Source organism: Paroedura picta, chromosome 2 (assembly GCF_049243985.1).
Source record: "Paroedura picta isolate Pp20150507F chromosome 2, Ppicta_v3.0, whole genome shotgun sequence".
Taxonomy (NCBI): Eukaryota; Metazoa; Chordata; class Lepidosauria; order Squamata; family Gekkonidae; genus Paroedura; species Paroedura picta.
This window is the reverse complement of record NC_135370.1, coordinates 38983250-38999287: the sequence shown is the minus strand read 5'-3', so window position 1 is coordinate 38999287 and position 16038 is coordinate 38983250. Positions and strand designations below refer to the sequence as shown.

At 46.1% G+C, this 16038-nt stretch overlaps 1 long non-coding RNA gene across 2 annotated transcripts in view; it reads right to left on the bottom strand.

The window, feature by feature from the left end:
- Positions 1-15504, bottom strand: part of LOC143829272 (uncharacterized) — a 33735-nt gene extending 18231 nt beyond the window's left edge. Inside the window, exons 1-4 of one of the 2 annotated variants that reach the window (XR_013228048.1) lie at positions 15285-15504; positions 11757-11809; positions 7484-7609; positions 5054-5966 (exon numbers count right to left, since the gene is read on the bottom strand). This is a non-coding gene — a long non-coding RNA (uncharacterized LOC143829272). Of the gene's footprint in view, positions 1-5053; positions 5967-7483; positions 7610-11756; positions 11810-15284 lie in introns of those variants that run through there. The other variant, XR_013228047.1, reaches the window with a different exon arrangement.
- Between the last annotated feature and the right edge of the window lie 534 nt (positions 15505-16038).

Genomic DNA, 16038 nt, shown 5'->3' with positions numbered 1-16038 from the left:
GTCTCGGAGGATGGCGAAGGACATCTGAAGGATGTAATGGATCGCAAGTCAGAAACAGCTTTGCGTAAGGCGCACGAAGCCATGGCAATGGCTATCAGAGCGGCCACCACAGCATCCGTGGTGGCTAGGGCCTCTATGGCTTGGTGTAGGAAGTTACTTACGCTAATTCCGGAGTCAGAAGGCAGACTGCAGGAGGGGACGAATAGGATTCTAAAGGCCTCAGCGTTTAGTGCGGATGCCTCCTTAGACATTGTGGTGTTCGCAGCAAGAGCCATGGCATCTACTGCAGTGGCCAGGAGACTTTTATGGTTGAAGGCTTGGCCGGCTGACGCCCATTCTAAGACCACTGTTGCGGCTTATCCTTTTCAGGGCGACAAATTAATTGGAGATTCCCTGGATAGAGTTTTGGTAGAAACCAGGGATAAGAAGAAGGCTTTCCCACGGCGTATTCGCAGGGATGGGAAGCCCTTTCCGGCTGCCTTCCGGAATCAAGGGTCTGGTCCCAGGTTTAGACCGGAAGGCAGGAGAGGATCTTGGGGCCAGTCAAGGCAGTCGTTTCGTAGAGGGGCGTTTAGCGCTCGAGGTGGCAGGTTCCGACAGCAGAGATCGGGACGCGCAGATACCGATAAAGGAAATCAAGCATGACTCGCAGCCCTTACCAGTAGGGGGACGGTTAGCGCATTTCCAGCGACAGTGGATGGATCCCGAGATAGATGCATGGTCTCAAAGACTGATAAGATCAGGATACCACATAGAGTTTGCGCAAGTACCTCCGGACAAGTTTTTTCCTTCCCCGATGTCCAAGGTTCCCGAGAAAAGGGATCGCATGTTGAAGGCAATAGAACATTTAATTCAGATAAAGGCGGTAGAGCCAGTTCCTCAGGAGGAGAGAGGACAAGGAGTTTACTCCCTTCTCTTCACCGTACCCAAAAAGACCGGGGATTGGAGAGCGATCCTCAATCTAAAGTTCGTGAACACGTTTATTCCCCTAAAGAAGTTCAGGATGGAAACGCTGAAGTCAATTGCGGAAGCACTGCAAAGAGGGGAGTTCCTGACTTCCCTAGATCTCAAGGAGGCCTATCTGCATGTACCCATAGCGGCGGAACACAGGCGCTTCTTGCGTTTCTGCGTAGAGGGGCGGCATTACCAATACAGGGCTCTCCCGTTCGGGCTCTCCACCGCCCCCCGAGTGTTCACGAAGTTAGTAGTGAATATGGTAGCCATTTTACGACAGGAGGGCATCCATATTCATCCGTATCTCGACGACCTGTTGATCAGAGCGCCGTCGCTCGAGTTAGCGAGCCAGTTCACGGACAGAGCAATTTCAGTTTTCGAACACTTCGGTTTCTTAATCAACAGGGAAAAGAGTTCGTTAGTTCCGTCACAGAGGATAGAGCATCTGGGGGTGGTTATAGACACGGTTCAATGTGCACTTTTTCTCCCTCAGAAGAAGATGCTGAAAATGATTCAGTTGATGGCCCAGGTGGTCCAGGCGAGGCGATCCTCCTTGCTACAGCTGGCAAAGACTCTCGGAGTGCTGGTGTCCTGCACGGAAGTCATACAGTGGGCCAGAGCTCGAGCCAGGCCTCTGCAGAGAACGCTCAAACCATTTCAGGAGCGGATTTCGCGGAAGAGGGATCTCTTAGTGTCTCTCGATCGCCAGGTCAAGAAGGAGCTGTGCTGGTGGACGGTAAAAGCCAACTTGAGAACAGGCAAGAGATTTCTGCACGATCAAGTTCACCAGGTGTTCACCGATGCAAGTCTCTTCGGATGGGGAGCAATGTACAACGGAACACCGGCCCAGGGAACGTGGTCGCAGACGGAGGCCTCAGAGCAGATAAACCTGCTGGAACTGAGGGCGATTCGCCTGGCGCTGGAGTTCTTCTGCAAGTCGCTCGAGGGCAAGCATGTTCTAGTGCGTACGGACAACGTGGCCGCAAAGGCGTATGTCAACCACCAAGGCGGATCAAGGTCCGGGAAGTTGCAGAAGGAGGCCGAGCGTTTGATGCGTTGGGCGGAGAAGCATTTGGCATCCGTCCGTGCGGAGCACATACAGGGTCTGGAGAACACACAAGCAGACTGGCTGAGTCGTCAGGAGATCCAGGAGGCGGAGTGGTCGATCAGCAGGCAAGCTTTTCACCTGATCTCGGTGCAGTGGGGCCGACCGGTCATGGACCTGTTCGCGACTGTTCACAACCGCCAGGTGGACAGGTTTTGCAGCCGGTTTTGGCATCCGCTTGCGGAGTTGACAGACGCATTGACAGCAGTATGGCCTCCAGGTCTTCTGTACGCATTTCCACCGCTTCCCGTCCTTCCAAGGTTCTTAAGAAGGGTGCAAGAACTGAGGGCAGAGGTCATCCTCGTCGCTCCATGGTGGCCCAGGAGGTGGTGGTTCTCGACCATTGTGCAGCTAGCCGTTCGCCCGCACTTCACAATACCAGTGTCTCCGGATCTGTTGTCACAAGGGCCTTGTCTCCACCCTCGTCCAGGGTGGTGGAACTTGACCGCGTGGAGACTGAGCGGGCGGCGTTGAGAGTGAAGGGCTACAGTGCTGCAGTCATGGACACCATACTAGCTTCCAGACGAGACTCTACCACGAGAATTTATAATTGTTCTTGGAGGGCGTTCGTGAGATGGTGTCGAAGGAGGGCGGTGTCTCCGTCCTCGCCAAAAATTAGTAGCATTCTGCAGTTCCTGCAGGATGGTAGGGCAGCGGGTCTTCGATCGGGTACCCTGCGCAGGCAGGTGGCAGCACTCTCCACGGTGCTGGGGCTGCAAGGGGGGATCCCGTTGTCCAGGCACCCGCATGTGGTGCGATTCTTAAAGGGGGCGTCTAGTCTAGAGTCACCTCCCAGGCACTTGTTCCCTACCTGGCGGTTGGGGTTGGTGCTCTCAGCATTGGCGAAGGAACCCTTCGAGCCCATCAAGACAGTGGGGTTGCAGTGGCTAAGTAGGAAGGTCATTTTTCTAGTGGCAATCACTTCTGCTAGGAGGGTTTCCGAGCTGGCGGCCTTATCAGTGGATAGGGAATTGTGCAGGTTCAGGAAGGCCAGGGTCATTCTGAGATTGACCCCTTCTTTCCGGCCTAAGGTGGATTCCCGGTTTCACTTGGCCCAAGAAATTAATTTGCCCACCTTTTTTCCCAATCCGGTCACAGAGCAGGAAAGGCAGTGGCACATGTTAGACGTCAGGCGCGTTCTCAAGGTGTACATTAAGAGAACGGCAGAGATCAGGAAGACGGACTCGTTGTTCGTCTGTACGTCAGGGACTAAGGTGGGAGGTGCGCTGACCAAGGCAGCTATCAGTAAGCAGGTCAGGTCCTGCATAGTGGAGGCTTACAGAGCTGCCGGGAAGGAGGTTCCACAGGGCATCACAGCACACTCGCTGAGGAGTGCTGCGGCTTCAGCAGCGTTCGCTAAGAGTGCTTCGGTGGAAGAGGTTTGCAGAGCTGCAACCTGGGTTACTCCTTCCACTTTTGTCAGACATTATAAGATTCATGATAGGGAGACAGAGCAGGCGGCATTTGGCCGAAGAGTTCTGTCGCATGTGATGGACACAGTTGGACCCTCCCTGGGTTAGGGACTGCTCTTGTATGTCCCATCCAGCTGTCCTCCTGACCCGGAGGGAGAACGACCACTGGTCTACATACCGAGAGGGGTCCTTCTCCTCAGGGGTCAGGAGGACAGCTGGCCCCGCCCATAGGGTGGTCCATCACAGCAGCATTTCTCTGGTGCCTTGCATGTTCAAGTTCTATGTTAGACGGGATGTGAGTTTGTTGGGGGTCTGTTGTCTTCCATGTTGTTTGTGCAAGTTAATGCAGATTGCTTTGTAGAGCCAAGAAGGTGATGTCAAGCTGGACGCTCCGGAAGTTTTCGACTGGCTTCGGAGGGGCGTTTCCCACAGGAAGGCAAAATATTCAAATGATCTGCCTCCCTCAAGGAGAGATGGGAAACACCCATCCAGCTGTCCTCCTGACCCCTGAGGAGAAGGACCCCTCTCGGTATGTAGACCAGTGGTCGTTCTTATATGCCGCTTTTCCCTACACAAAGGAGGCTCAAAGCGGCTTACAGTCGCCTTCCCTTTCCTCTCCCCACAACAGACACCCTGTGAGCTGGGTGAGGCTGAGAGAGCCCTGACAGGCATGATTCCAAAATACAGCTGCAACAAGCCCCCAATCAGCTTTTGTGAAGACCTAGTCATTCCCAAGATCAGTCATTCCCAATATCACTCAAGTAATATTACTCTTTGCAATCTCATACCACACAGAAGATGCTGGTGCCATTAAAAGCTGCTCAAAAATTCTAATCAGGAAAAAAAAATGCTCCCAATACTGCAGTTCATTCTTTCTGCAGATGTTGCACTAAAATGACTCCAAGAGGACTTTGGTAATGGGAAGAAACTGAGAAAATGGTTGTGACACAGCATTCTCATTTGCCAGAAAGGATGGGGGGGGGGAGGGAAGTGAGATATATGGTCTGATTTCACAGAAGCACTCAGCTAAATTTGAATGATCAAAAGGGAGGGAACTTAAGCAGTATTTAAGCAGCACAAGAAAACACACTGTGACCGTTTATGCAGAGGAGGTTTCATGCTGGACTGCTGGCTGGAATTTTAGTCATGGCAAGTTGCCCCACCTTTTCCTGTACCCACATGGGGGAGCATTTGGCCTGGTGCGCCTCATCTGCTCCCTATTTTTGCTCCTGTGTGAGAGCTGGGGCAGTGGAGTTCCCAGTGCGTAAACGGTCTGTGCTGATGTTGGCCTGAATGCTGAATGTATGTCAGCAAAGGAAAGTAGGTCCATCAAGCGTGTTCCACTGACAGCAGATATCTTGCGACAGCTTCTAAAGGTTACCATGCACCGAGATATTAATGTAAACAGACAGTGACTATTAAAGAAATTCAGGATGTCCATCAACCTGTGGCTGGAATCAAATAACCTGGAATAAAAATGGTTCAGTGTTTGCATATTATAAATGTTAATGCTGATGCTGTATTAAGATTTTTAACTTTATTATTTTATTTAGTTATTCATTTGATTTCTATACCACCCCTCACTGCAACATCTCAGGGCAGTGTACATGGAACAGCAGAACTAGTACAGTTATACATGCATAACAATATGAAGAGAGGGTGTCATAAACAAGTACAAACCAACAGCAGTCAGAAGTCAGCACAGGGTAATAGATCAGGCCAGGGAGGAGACAACAGCTAGGTGGCAGCTTTAGGTTGGGGTGAGTATAAGAGTTGCTTGACGGGGGGGGGGGGGTTGAGGGAGGCCCCTGGCGCCTGTCTCAACCTAAAGCTTGTCGGAAGAGCTCCATTTTGCAGGTGCTACTGTGAGGTTCTGATAGGGCCTTAATTTCATTGGGGAGCTCATTCCTCCAAGTTGGGGTGATGGAGGGGAAGGCCCTGGCTCTGGTTGAGACCAGGCGAATCTCCTTGGGGCCATGGATCACCAATCTGTTTGAATGGATGAAGTGGGTTGCTCTTTGGGGAATATAAACAAGCAGGCGGTCCTTGAGATATGCAGGACCCTGACTGCATCTGGCCTTGAAGATGAGTACCAGTACCTTAAACCTGAACCGGCATTGAATTTTTCATTCATGCTTTAGACAAATTTCATAAGTAATTATTCAAGGATGTAAATTGACAAAGTTATAACAATTAGTTATAGGCATACGAAAAACAGCTCTGTTGGCTCAGACCTCAGGTCCATTTAGCCCATTTCCCCCAAGTGGCCAACCAGATATGCTCCCATGAGGAAAGCTTGTATAATTCAACATTAGTGAGGGCGAAACCTTTAGCCACTTGCAATTCTGACTTCATCTTTTTCCAGATAGGCTCTAATACATTATCACGAGATGCTGTACTAACTCTTCTTCCTCTGCAGTCCTCTCACTTGTCTTCTGTGTTATTCAGGATCGTGGTTTCATCTCCAAGAGCAACATTTCAGAGGGCATAGTGGGCTGTAGTGGGAGGGAAAGATATGATTATCCTACTCCATGAGCTCAGCTGGAGGCTTTTGTGGGATGCAAGTAAATTTGTGTTGTAATATAGATAGCGGCAAACACATAATGTGTATCCTGCAGATAGCTTGTTTGAAAATATATTAGTGTATGAAGAACTGGGCACTTCTCAGAAGCATAGATGCCCAACCCTATCTAGATATAAACTGTTAGAACTGGATTTCAAGTTGACTTCAAGCTCTGTTTATATAATAGACTTCATGTCACTGGATTGTATCCAACAAATTACAAGGGACTCAAAACTCACAGAATGGGACTGTCCCCTTCTCCACTCATGTTGCAGTTCATTGAACCCCCCTGGATTTCTGCTTTGAGAGGGGGGAAGGGTCTAAGGGCTTTACATCAAAATTATAAGATGTCATAGTCCTGCTGTATTCTGTATTGGTCCAACAGTACTGAAGTACTGTGGGCAGTTCTGGAGGCCTCACTTCAAAAAGGCTGTAGACAAAATTGAGAGGGTGCAGAGGAGAGCGATGAGGATGATCCAGGGCCTGGGAACCAAGCCCTGTGAGGAAAGGCAGAGAGAGTTGGGAATGTTCAGCCTGGGGAAGAGGAGGCTGTGGGGACACGATTGCTCTCTTTAAGTTCTTGAAAGGTTGTCGCTTGGAGAAGGGCAAGGAACAGTTCTGGTTGGCAGCAGAAGATAGGCTATAAACTACTTGTAGAGTGGCAATAGAGCCTCTTGTGGCGCAGAGTGATACGGCAGCTGTCTGAAAGCTTTGCCCATGAGGCTGGGAGTTCAATCCCAGCAGCCGGCTCAAGGTTGACTCAGCCTTCCATCCTTCCGAGGTCGGTAAAATGAGTACCCAGCTTGCTGGGGGGTAAATGGTAATGACTGGGGAAGGCACTGGCAAACCACCCCGTATTGAGTCTGCCATGAAAACGCTGGAGGGCGTCACCCCAAGGATCAGACATGACTCAGTGCTTGCACAGGGGATACCTTTACCTTTACCTTTTTAGAGTGGCAATCTTTAACCTGCACTGGACAGATACGTATCATGGATGCTTAGGTTGATTCTGCATTGAGTAGGAGGGTGGGCTAGATGGGCTGTATGGTCCCTTCCCACCCTGTCATTCTATCATTCTAAACACTAGGAGAAAGCTTGGATCTGTAGCAGGAAAGAAGAATTGGTGAAAATCGTGCCGCTCTCTGTTAACAGAAGGATTCTTCTGTCAGTAGGCACCAATTGCAGAATAGAAATCACCTCGCTTTTAATGAGGTGCTGCTCTTGAATCTGTTTGAACAAATGGCCACAACTCTATGGATGTGGGTCAATGTCATTTTCATCTATTGAGGTTGTCTGCAAAGCTGTGTTTCCACTGGCTGTCTTCAGTGTGTAGCTCTCACTGCTAACATGGCCCATGAATTCTCTATTTGCCAGTAGCCATTTGGCAACTCTGTGCTGCCCTGCAATGGCAGCCTCATTAACAAGCTTACAACCCATTCTGCTAATTACCTGCTTGCGAAGGGCCAGCTCTTTGACTTATTGCACTTGTCAAGATCAGTGACATCCTCTCCATCTGCATTTCTCAGCATAACTGAGGCTCCCCTTTATCCGTCATCTTCTACTCATTTAGGGAAACTGAAATCAAAGAAAAAGGGGGTGATTTACGGTAATGAAGTAACATTCTTCATTCTGCACTGTATCTAACCCTTCTTGTGCAGTCAATAGCTTTAATTTGGCACTAATCAAAGCATGCACATAAAATATGATTACCTGTGTGTATTATACTGGAAATGGTTGTAATATAGTTGAGAAAGCTCCAGCTGTTTCTAGACACATAGCAAACCAATATGTTTATTTTACAGAGGCCTTAACTGAAAGGACTGTAGTAGCCATCTTACAAACCCTACCCCTGCCAGTTTGGTGCAGTGGTTAGGAGTGCGGATTTCAAATCTGATTTGCCGGGTTCAATTCTGCACTCCCCCACATGCAGCCAGCTGCGTGGCCTTGGGCTTGGCATAGCACTGATAAAACTGTTCTGACCGGGCAGTGATATCAGGGCTCTCACAGCCTCACCTACCTCACAGGGTGTCTGTTGTGGGGAGAGGAAAGAGAAGGCGACTGTAAGCCGCTTTGAGCCTCCTTCGGGTAGAGAAAAGCGACATATAAGAACCAACTCTTCTTCATTTTCTTCTTCTTTGCCTCACATAGTTGCCAGCCAACTCCTAGGAAACTGGGGAAAGTGGGACTTACCTAAATTGCATCTGCTGATGATATGAACACTCTTTAGCATTTACTCAAAACTCTATGGTAAAAACCATAGTTTTGGCTGACATTTAGAGCATCCCATGTCAAAGTGGACAGGAAGGCCTGGAGGGCCTGGAGGATCATTGTCCATGGGGTCGCGATGGGTCGGACACGACTTCGCACATAACAACAACAACAATGTCAAAGTGACAGCATTGGAAGTGATGTCACAGTGTTGATGGATGCCATTTCACTTCTTGATTTCTCCCTGTCACCATATGGAGCAGAGGCAGGAGACAGAACTGAGCTGCAGCCAAAGTGGGCAGCCTGCCCTGCCTACTGTCTGCTAGGTTTGTGCATCAGGCACCCAAACCAGCCCGATTCGGCTTCGGCACCCATTAAAGTCAATGGCGTCATTGACTTTAATGGGAATTCTAGCATTTCTGCTTTCTCGGGGCCTGGGGTAGGGATTTCAGCTACAGCCTCCAAACTTTCAGGGTAGCTCCGGGAGGCTCTTCCCTGAACCCCTTCAGAATTTCACAGCAATTGGACCACGAGGTCGACTTCCAGGGGCTCCAAAAGAGGGTGCCTCTATCTCTCCATTCTAACCAATGGAGAGTCTGTCCCATTGGATAGAATGGAGCATGGGGATATGGTAGCCAGAACTGTACCCTGTATTCCAAATTTGACTACACCATGGATCTATACAGAGACCTTATAATATTGGCTGTTTTATTTTCACAGTCCCTTTCCGAATAATTCCCAGAACAGCGTTTGCCTCTTTCGCTGCTGCTTCACTCTGGGTTGACATTTGCATTGATCCTAAGGCCTCCTTCATTCCCAGCCTCAGCCCCTTCAGACCGCATTCTTTCCTTTGGCAGCCATACTTTTAATAGTTCATTCCCATTCACTGGTCTGTCAGTGGTTTGCTGTTAGCTAATGGAATCACTAACGAATGGAAAGAGAAGATTCTGGAACTGGTGTTCCCCTTCACGGGCCTAGCCTCATAGATGAATGCTATTTTGTAGGCATGGAAAGCCGAGTTTAAAGTTAAAATGTAATGGCCTTTGGTGTAATGCATACATTCATTGCTCCTTCTGGAAGAATGCTGAACATGACTTTTCTTTATACGAACAGTGAAATTATCTACGCAATTTAAGTTATTTCACTGACACTCAATTACTTAATATGGTTGCCAATAAAGACAGGTGTAAAACTTGACGGTGGTTATTCCGCATTTTAAAGGGCGCACTGGAGTGCCAATGATTTTAAAAGGGTCCGTAGATATTTCTGCACTGGCATGTTCCAGCAGTTTAAAAAACTGGGGTTGCTATTTCTCCCCCCCACCCCCAGATGGTGGTTTTATGCTGTGAACAACTATAGGGCAACTAGAGGTTCAGCAAGCATAAAGATTCAGTACATTGCAAAGTGGCTGGGTTTTGGCTTGTCATGCAGTTCTAGTGGGAAGGATTCTATCTGGGGGATATGTGGCAGTCCTGTCTAGGTGTGTGAGTAAGTGGCAGAGAGAAGTTAACAGGCTGTTGATTAGCAGGGAGGCAGCTTGCCAATGAAGACGCGACTTGTTTTCTGGCATAAACATGGCCACAGGCTTTTATTGAATGCCTCCCCTGGAAAAGGGGGGGCTGGCTTGGCATGCTTAGCCCGAGGGTTCAGGATGAGGCGGGTCTGCGGCCCGCCTCATCCTGACCAGGAAAGCGGGCCCTCGTCATCTGTCTCCCTCACCGGGCATCCACCTCACTTTGGTGCCCCGTGGTCGCTTGGCTACGAGCCCCTGGCTTCCCAACCAGGTAAATCGCACTGGCATCCCTGCTGATCTCGTTAAGGAGACCCCCAGACCCCAAGGGCTTCCAGTGTGCAAACTGGAGCCCTGCCAGCAGACCCCTGCCATGCCTAAACTGCAGCTGTGACAAGAAAACATGCAACCCACGCAATCCATGGTTGACCTTAAGGGCTGGAGCGAGGGAACCACTTGGCCAAAGGTCCAGGCCAGAAGACTTGGGCGGGCCGCATGGTGCCTAGACAAAGGCATCAGCACCCCGCCCCCAGCACGACGCTGGGCTACACGCCTGTGCTCATTTGCGCGCTCCTTGGCCCACCCCCCGCTGAATCAGTGGCAGCCGTAGTGAGTCACAGACGCTAATTAACACGAACGCTAGAAAGAGAGCAATGTTTTCAGTTAAAATAAATGCACTGTATTCGCTTCTTTGAAGGTTGTAGCCATAGGCAATGATGTTCCTTCCTAATTCTCACAGGACCAAATGGTCAGAGAGCAGGATGGCCAGACCAGAGTTTGGAAGGTTTCTTTTTCCTGTTAAGGTCAGCCATCAGGTATAACATAGTCTGGCGTATACACCACCATTGCCTATCTATCAAGAACAGTCCCCATTTTATGGTATTTATTTAGTTCAGACATATATGTATGAATATTGAAGAACTGCTGACCATTACCTGTCTTTAGTTTTACCTGCCTCCCTTAGTCTCTGGAAGTTAATTCTCTGGAAGGGGTGAAGAGCTGTTGCCACTTGACTATAGTCAATATGTTATTGACCAGCCTCAAATGTTCCATTCTTGAGCAAAGTGATTGCATGGGTAGTGGCTAGACACCTCCAAGGTGTCCTGGATGAGGCAAATCATTTTGGTCCCTTCCAATATGGTTTTAGGCGTGGTTATTGGGCTGAAACAGTCACCCTGATGAATGACTTGTGCCAGGAGATGGACAGAGTGCTGATTCTCTTGCACCCCAGGAACCAAAAGAATTAGCTTACTTTCTGAGTATTTGGCTCCTTACTTGATTGGAGGACACTGAAATGGATGCTGAAAGTGCAAGCTGGGACACAATTAATGTTTGCCTTGGCCAGGGCCTGTTTTTGAGAATGTAGAGGCGTCCATTTATTTTATCTGGCTTGCTGGTTCACATATGTGACTAACAGTCCACATGGTGTCCACTGTCTATATCTGCTAACATTCTGTCTACACAAAGGAGCTAATATATTACAAAATTAATTTTTTTGTATGCCGTATGTTTATATACGCAGAAACAAAGAGCAGAACTGATCTTGGCTGTATAATAAAAGTCAATCTTTTGGAAGTTTTCTTATTTTGTTTTATTGCAAGAACACACTCCAAACGCCAAAATGAGTTTCTGGACAATGTACACTCATTTTCAATTTTCAGCTTGGTGTAGTGGTTAAGAGCAGTGGCTTCTCATCTTGCAAACCAGTCTTGATTCCCTGCTCCTCCACATGCAGCCAGGTGGGTGACCTTGGGCTCTCGACATCCCTGATAAAGCTGTTCTGACCGGGCAGGAATATCAGGGCTCTCTCAGCCCCACCTGCCTCACAGGGTGTCTGTTGTGGGGAGAGGAAAGGGAAGGCGATTGTAAGCCGCTTGGAGATTCCTTCTGGTAGAGAAAAGTGGCATATAAGAACTTGACTCTTCTTCTCTGTTTATAAATATATCATATATAAGAACCAAAATCGCTTGTGTCTATAGTCAAGCAATTCTCACTTCTGCATACCTTTCAAAATGACTTTCAGTATTCCAAATTGGATATATTCTTCACTGTCACCTCTAGGGACAATACAAAATATGATAGTAGTAGATTACTAGGTTTATACACATTCATGTTAAAACATGTCATACAAACTAATGCAAAATATAATAATATGCAATAATTACAGAAACCTTATGGCATGCCATGGCCCAATGGCTCATCACAGTAATGGAGATCCAGATTGCAAAATACACCCAAACGGATCACAATGAAATTTAAAAAGTGTCCGAATAAAAGCACTCTGTGCCTCATTGCTAGTTAATCCCAGCTGTAGCTCATTAACAATTAATTAAAGAGATACCATACCATGATTCCAGAACTTCCAATATTTTTCAGTTACAAAAAAGATAAATCCCAGGAGGAATTTAATCCATGGAGAGTGTATTACAACTAAAAATATAGCAGCATTCATGTTGTAATAATCAGTACTGAATATTGATCCTCTGATACAGTCCAACACAAACCTATTCCAATCCCCCAAATGATAAATCTTCTAAAGAGTGTCCCATTCTTTCCCAGTGGTTAGTGAGATGAGCCTCAGATATATGATTCTTTATCCTTGAAATATATGCTCCATAAATCTCACTTTCAGTGGGCGTGTTGAAATTGTAATATTAAGAAGCTGGCACAGACATCTTGAAGGCATATATGACATTTTAAGATCCACAATGAATGAATGAATGAATATTAATTTTGAAACCATTGGTGGGCACAAAAAAAAATCTATTTCTAACATTGATTCACAAGCCGCACATGGTCCACGTTTACAATTGCCCATTGGCAGATTCTTTAAAGACACATCATCCTTTGTTACCTGCAGTGTTACTAATTCACTGATAGTATGGCTGTGGTACCATGCTAGAATTAGTTTTTCCTTGCATCCTGGTATATGCGAAATCAAGTGCTAGTGCCTAAAAAAAAATTCCCTTTAACTGATTGGAAAATTGAGATAATTCAAATGAACAGGTAGGATATTTGGTAGCTTCTCTTTTTTAATATACTAACATTACCCCGTCTACTGGCAACCCACACTATTTATCTTGCCTGATTGTCCATTCTGGATAACTCCTGTTCTTTAAAGCCGTATCTAATTGATTACTGGCAGTTTCAAAATGCTCATCAAGTTCATTAATTTTTCTCAGTCTTAAAAACTGACCTATTGGTAAATTGGTTTTTAAATATCTGGGATAATACAATTGGAAGTGTAAAAGAATATTGTTATCTGCCCGCTTCTTATACAAGGATGCACTTATTGTACCATCCAAACAGACTTTAACCATTGTGTCTAAAAGGCAAATTGTAGTTTATCCTGCTGTGACACAAAATGGATGGTGTGATGTTGTTGATTTGCCCATTGCACAAAGTCAAATTTTTTTATTTGCCTTTAAAAAAAAATCGTCCAAAAGACATGTGAAAAATATCATTTGATCAAAAAAAGGATTTACCATGAGTTACATAATCAGATTTTTTCAATCCATACCATAAACATATTGGTTACTATAGAGGTGATGGCTGCTCCCATACCGAGTCCACTGATCTGTAAGTATAGTTGGTCTTCATATTCAAAACAGTTGTTCTCTAAAATAATGCTCAATACTGCCAATAATCAGTGGATGGGGGGATGTGGATTTGGGTGTTTGTTAAGATACTGTTCAACCACTAATCTTGCTTCCTCATGAGGAATATTTGTATACAGTGACACAGCATCTAGAGCGGCTAAAATGGTCCTCAAAGGTACATTATTATTTTAGAAATTTTGCCATATCCTATTTTCTTATAATATCTCTCATCATTCAACTGTTTATACATTTTATTTATTTTTATTTATTTATCATACTTATATACCGCCCTCCCCGGAGGCTCAGGGCGGTTTACATCATAACAGAGAATGATACATAAAACAGTCTGTAACATGTATAACTGATAACTAATAATTGTAACCAAAATAACAGCACAATATAACGGTATAACAATATAGTACTACAAACAGGTCCAGGGCTTATTGATGGGATTCTGAGGGGGGTGGTTTATTTATTGAATTCTGAGGGGGGGTGGGGGGGAGCAGGGGCCCTTGGTCGCTGTTGATTACGTCTGGTCTCAGCCAAATGCCTGGTGGAGGAGCTCCTTTTTGCAGGCCCTGCGGAACTGTTTAAGCCCCGTCAGGGCCCTGATCTCTTCTGGGAGCTCGTTCCACCAGGTAGGGGCCAGAACAGAGAATGCTCTGGCCCTGGTCGAGACCAGACGGACTTCTTTAGGGCCAGGGATCCTTAGCTGGTTGGTGGTAGTAGAGCGCAGAGCTCTTTTGGGGGCATAGGCGGGGAGGCGGTCCCTCAGGTACACTGGGCCCTGACCGCGTATCATTTTGTCATTAGAATCAGCTTTATTCAAAATGACAGTACCCCTGTCTGCTGGTTTTATCATAATATCCTTGTCTCTCTGTAATGTTTCAACACTGTAAATTCCTCCTTACTCAGATTTAAAGAGACAGGTTTTGATCTACTTTCCATAATCTTTAAGTCTTTAAGTATGACTCTTTCAAAGGTAGATATCTCTGCCACCTCATTAGTGGGATTGAATTTAGATTTTGCCCAAAATGTGTCACTTGCTGCTATAACTTTATTAGAAAAAAAGTGTTTTAATTTCAGTTGCCCGACAAGATGAAAATTGTCCACTCTAGTTCTAAAGGCATTATATTGACGTGATGGAACAAATCCCAAACTTATTCAATATACTTAGTCCAGAAGGAGACAGGGCTCTCTTAGATTATAAAACTATCTGTTCCTGTTCTGCTTCTTGCCCCCCTGAAAACTTGCTTGATATCTCTGTTCTTCTGAATCCTTGAAAGAATACAAAAATAAAAAATTCATTTGGGACCTCGGGTTCTTATATATGATATATGTTTATTAACAGATACGCCACTGAGGAAGACAATTGAAAACGAGTGTGCATTGTCCGGAACCTTGTTTTGGCTTTTGGAGGTGTTAAACGTGTTCTTGCAATTAAAACATAATAAGAAGACTTTCAAAAGATTGACTTTTATTATACAGCCAATGTCGGTTCTGCTCTTCATTTCTGTACTTTTATGTATGCCAGACCACTGTTGAAGGCAGCAGTGTTGAAACACATTTGGTCAGTGGCACTGAGACATTCATACATTTATAGGATCGGATTTTATCTTTGGGTGTTTTAAAATTTAAATTGTATTATTTATTTTTATTTATTTATTTAATAGATTTTTATACTACCCTCCCATATGGTGGTATAAAATATTAATAAATACTGGTATTTTTATAATTACATTATATTTTAGAAGGTTTGTGGACAGTATTTTTGGTTCCAGGACTCTTGTTTGGGTTAAGATTTTTCTCCTTTTTGTTGGGAATTCTCCTTGACCCCTCAGAGGCTTTCAGTTCCATCGATCATGATATCCCTCTAGAACACAGCTCTGGGCTGGGATTTGGAAGCACTGTTCTGCAGTCGTTCCAGTCTTACCTGAAGGGTGGGTTCAGAAGGTGGTGCTGGGTGACTGCTGTTCAGCCCCTTGGCCTCTGAGTCCCACAAGGTTCCATCTTGTCCTCTGTGCCCTTTAACATCTACATTAAACCACTGGGGTCTTCTGGAGATTTGGGCTGGGCTTTCTCTAATATGTATATAACACTCAGTTCATCGTTATTGCCCTGTGGGATTCCACATGGATTCTGTGTAGGCGCATAGGCCAGCCACTGGAAGATTTCTAACTAGCCTAGCAACAGCAGTTGAGGGGACCCTCCAATCAGAGCACTGCAACCACTTCCCGCCTAAATGGTCATGTGATCTGGGAGGGGCCCCCTCTTCTCCCTCAGTTCTTTCTTTGCTGCTGCTAGGAGAGGATCGTGTTACAGCTAGCTCCAGCTATCTGTGCTGAGGAAAAGTAAAAAGAGTAAGAAAATTATTCTTCCTGAGGTTTGTTGCTGTTTAAAAAGTCTATGACTTGTTCTACAAAGATGATTCTTATGGACGAGCATTCAATCTGTCTCATGTGACTCGGTGAGGCCCATAATTTGCGGGTTTGCACAATATGCCAGCATTTTACTCCAAAGGCCAGAACTGACAGATCAGCATGTTTAAGGCTGACTTGTGGCAAAAAGCCCTATCTGAGTTAGCATCCTTGATTGTGGCAGCATTAACCTGAGCTGATACTGGAACATTTACCATGCCTTCCATACCTCTGGGGTACCAGTCAGGTCCTCCATCGGTAGTTTCTGTG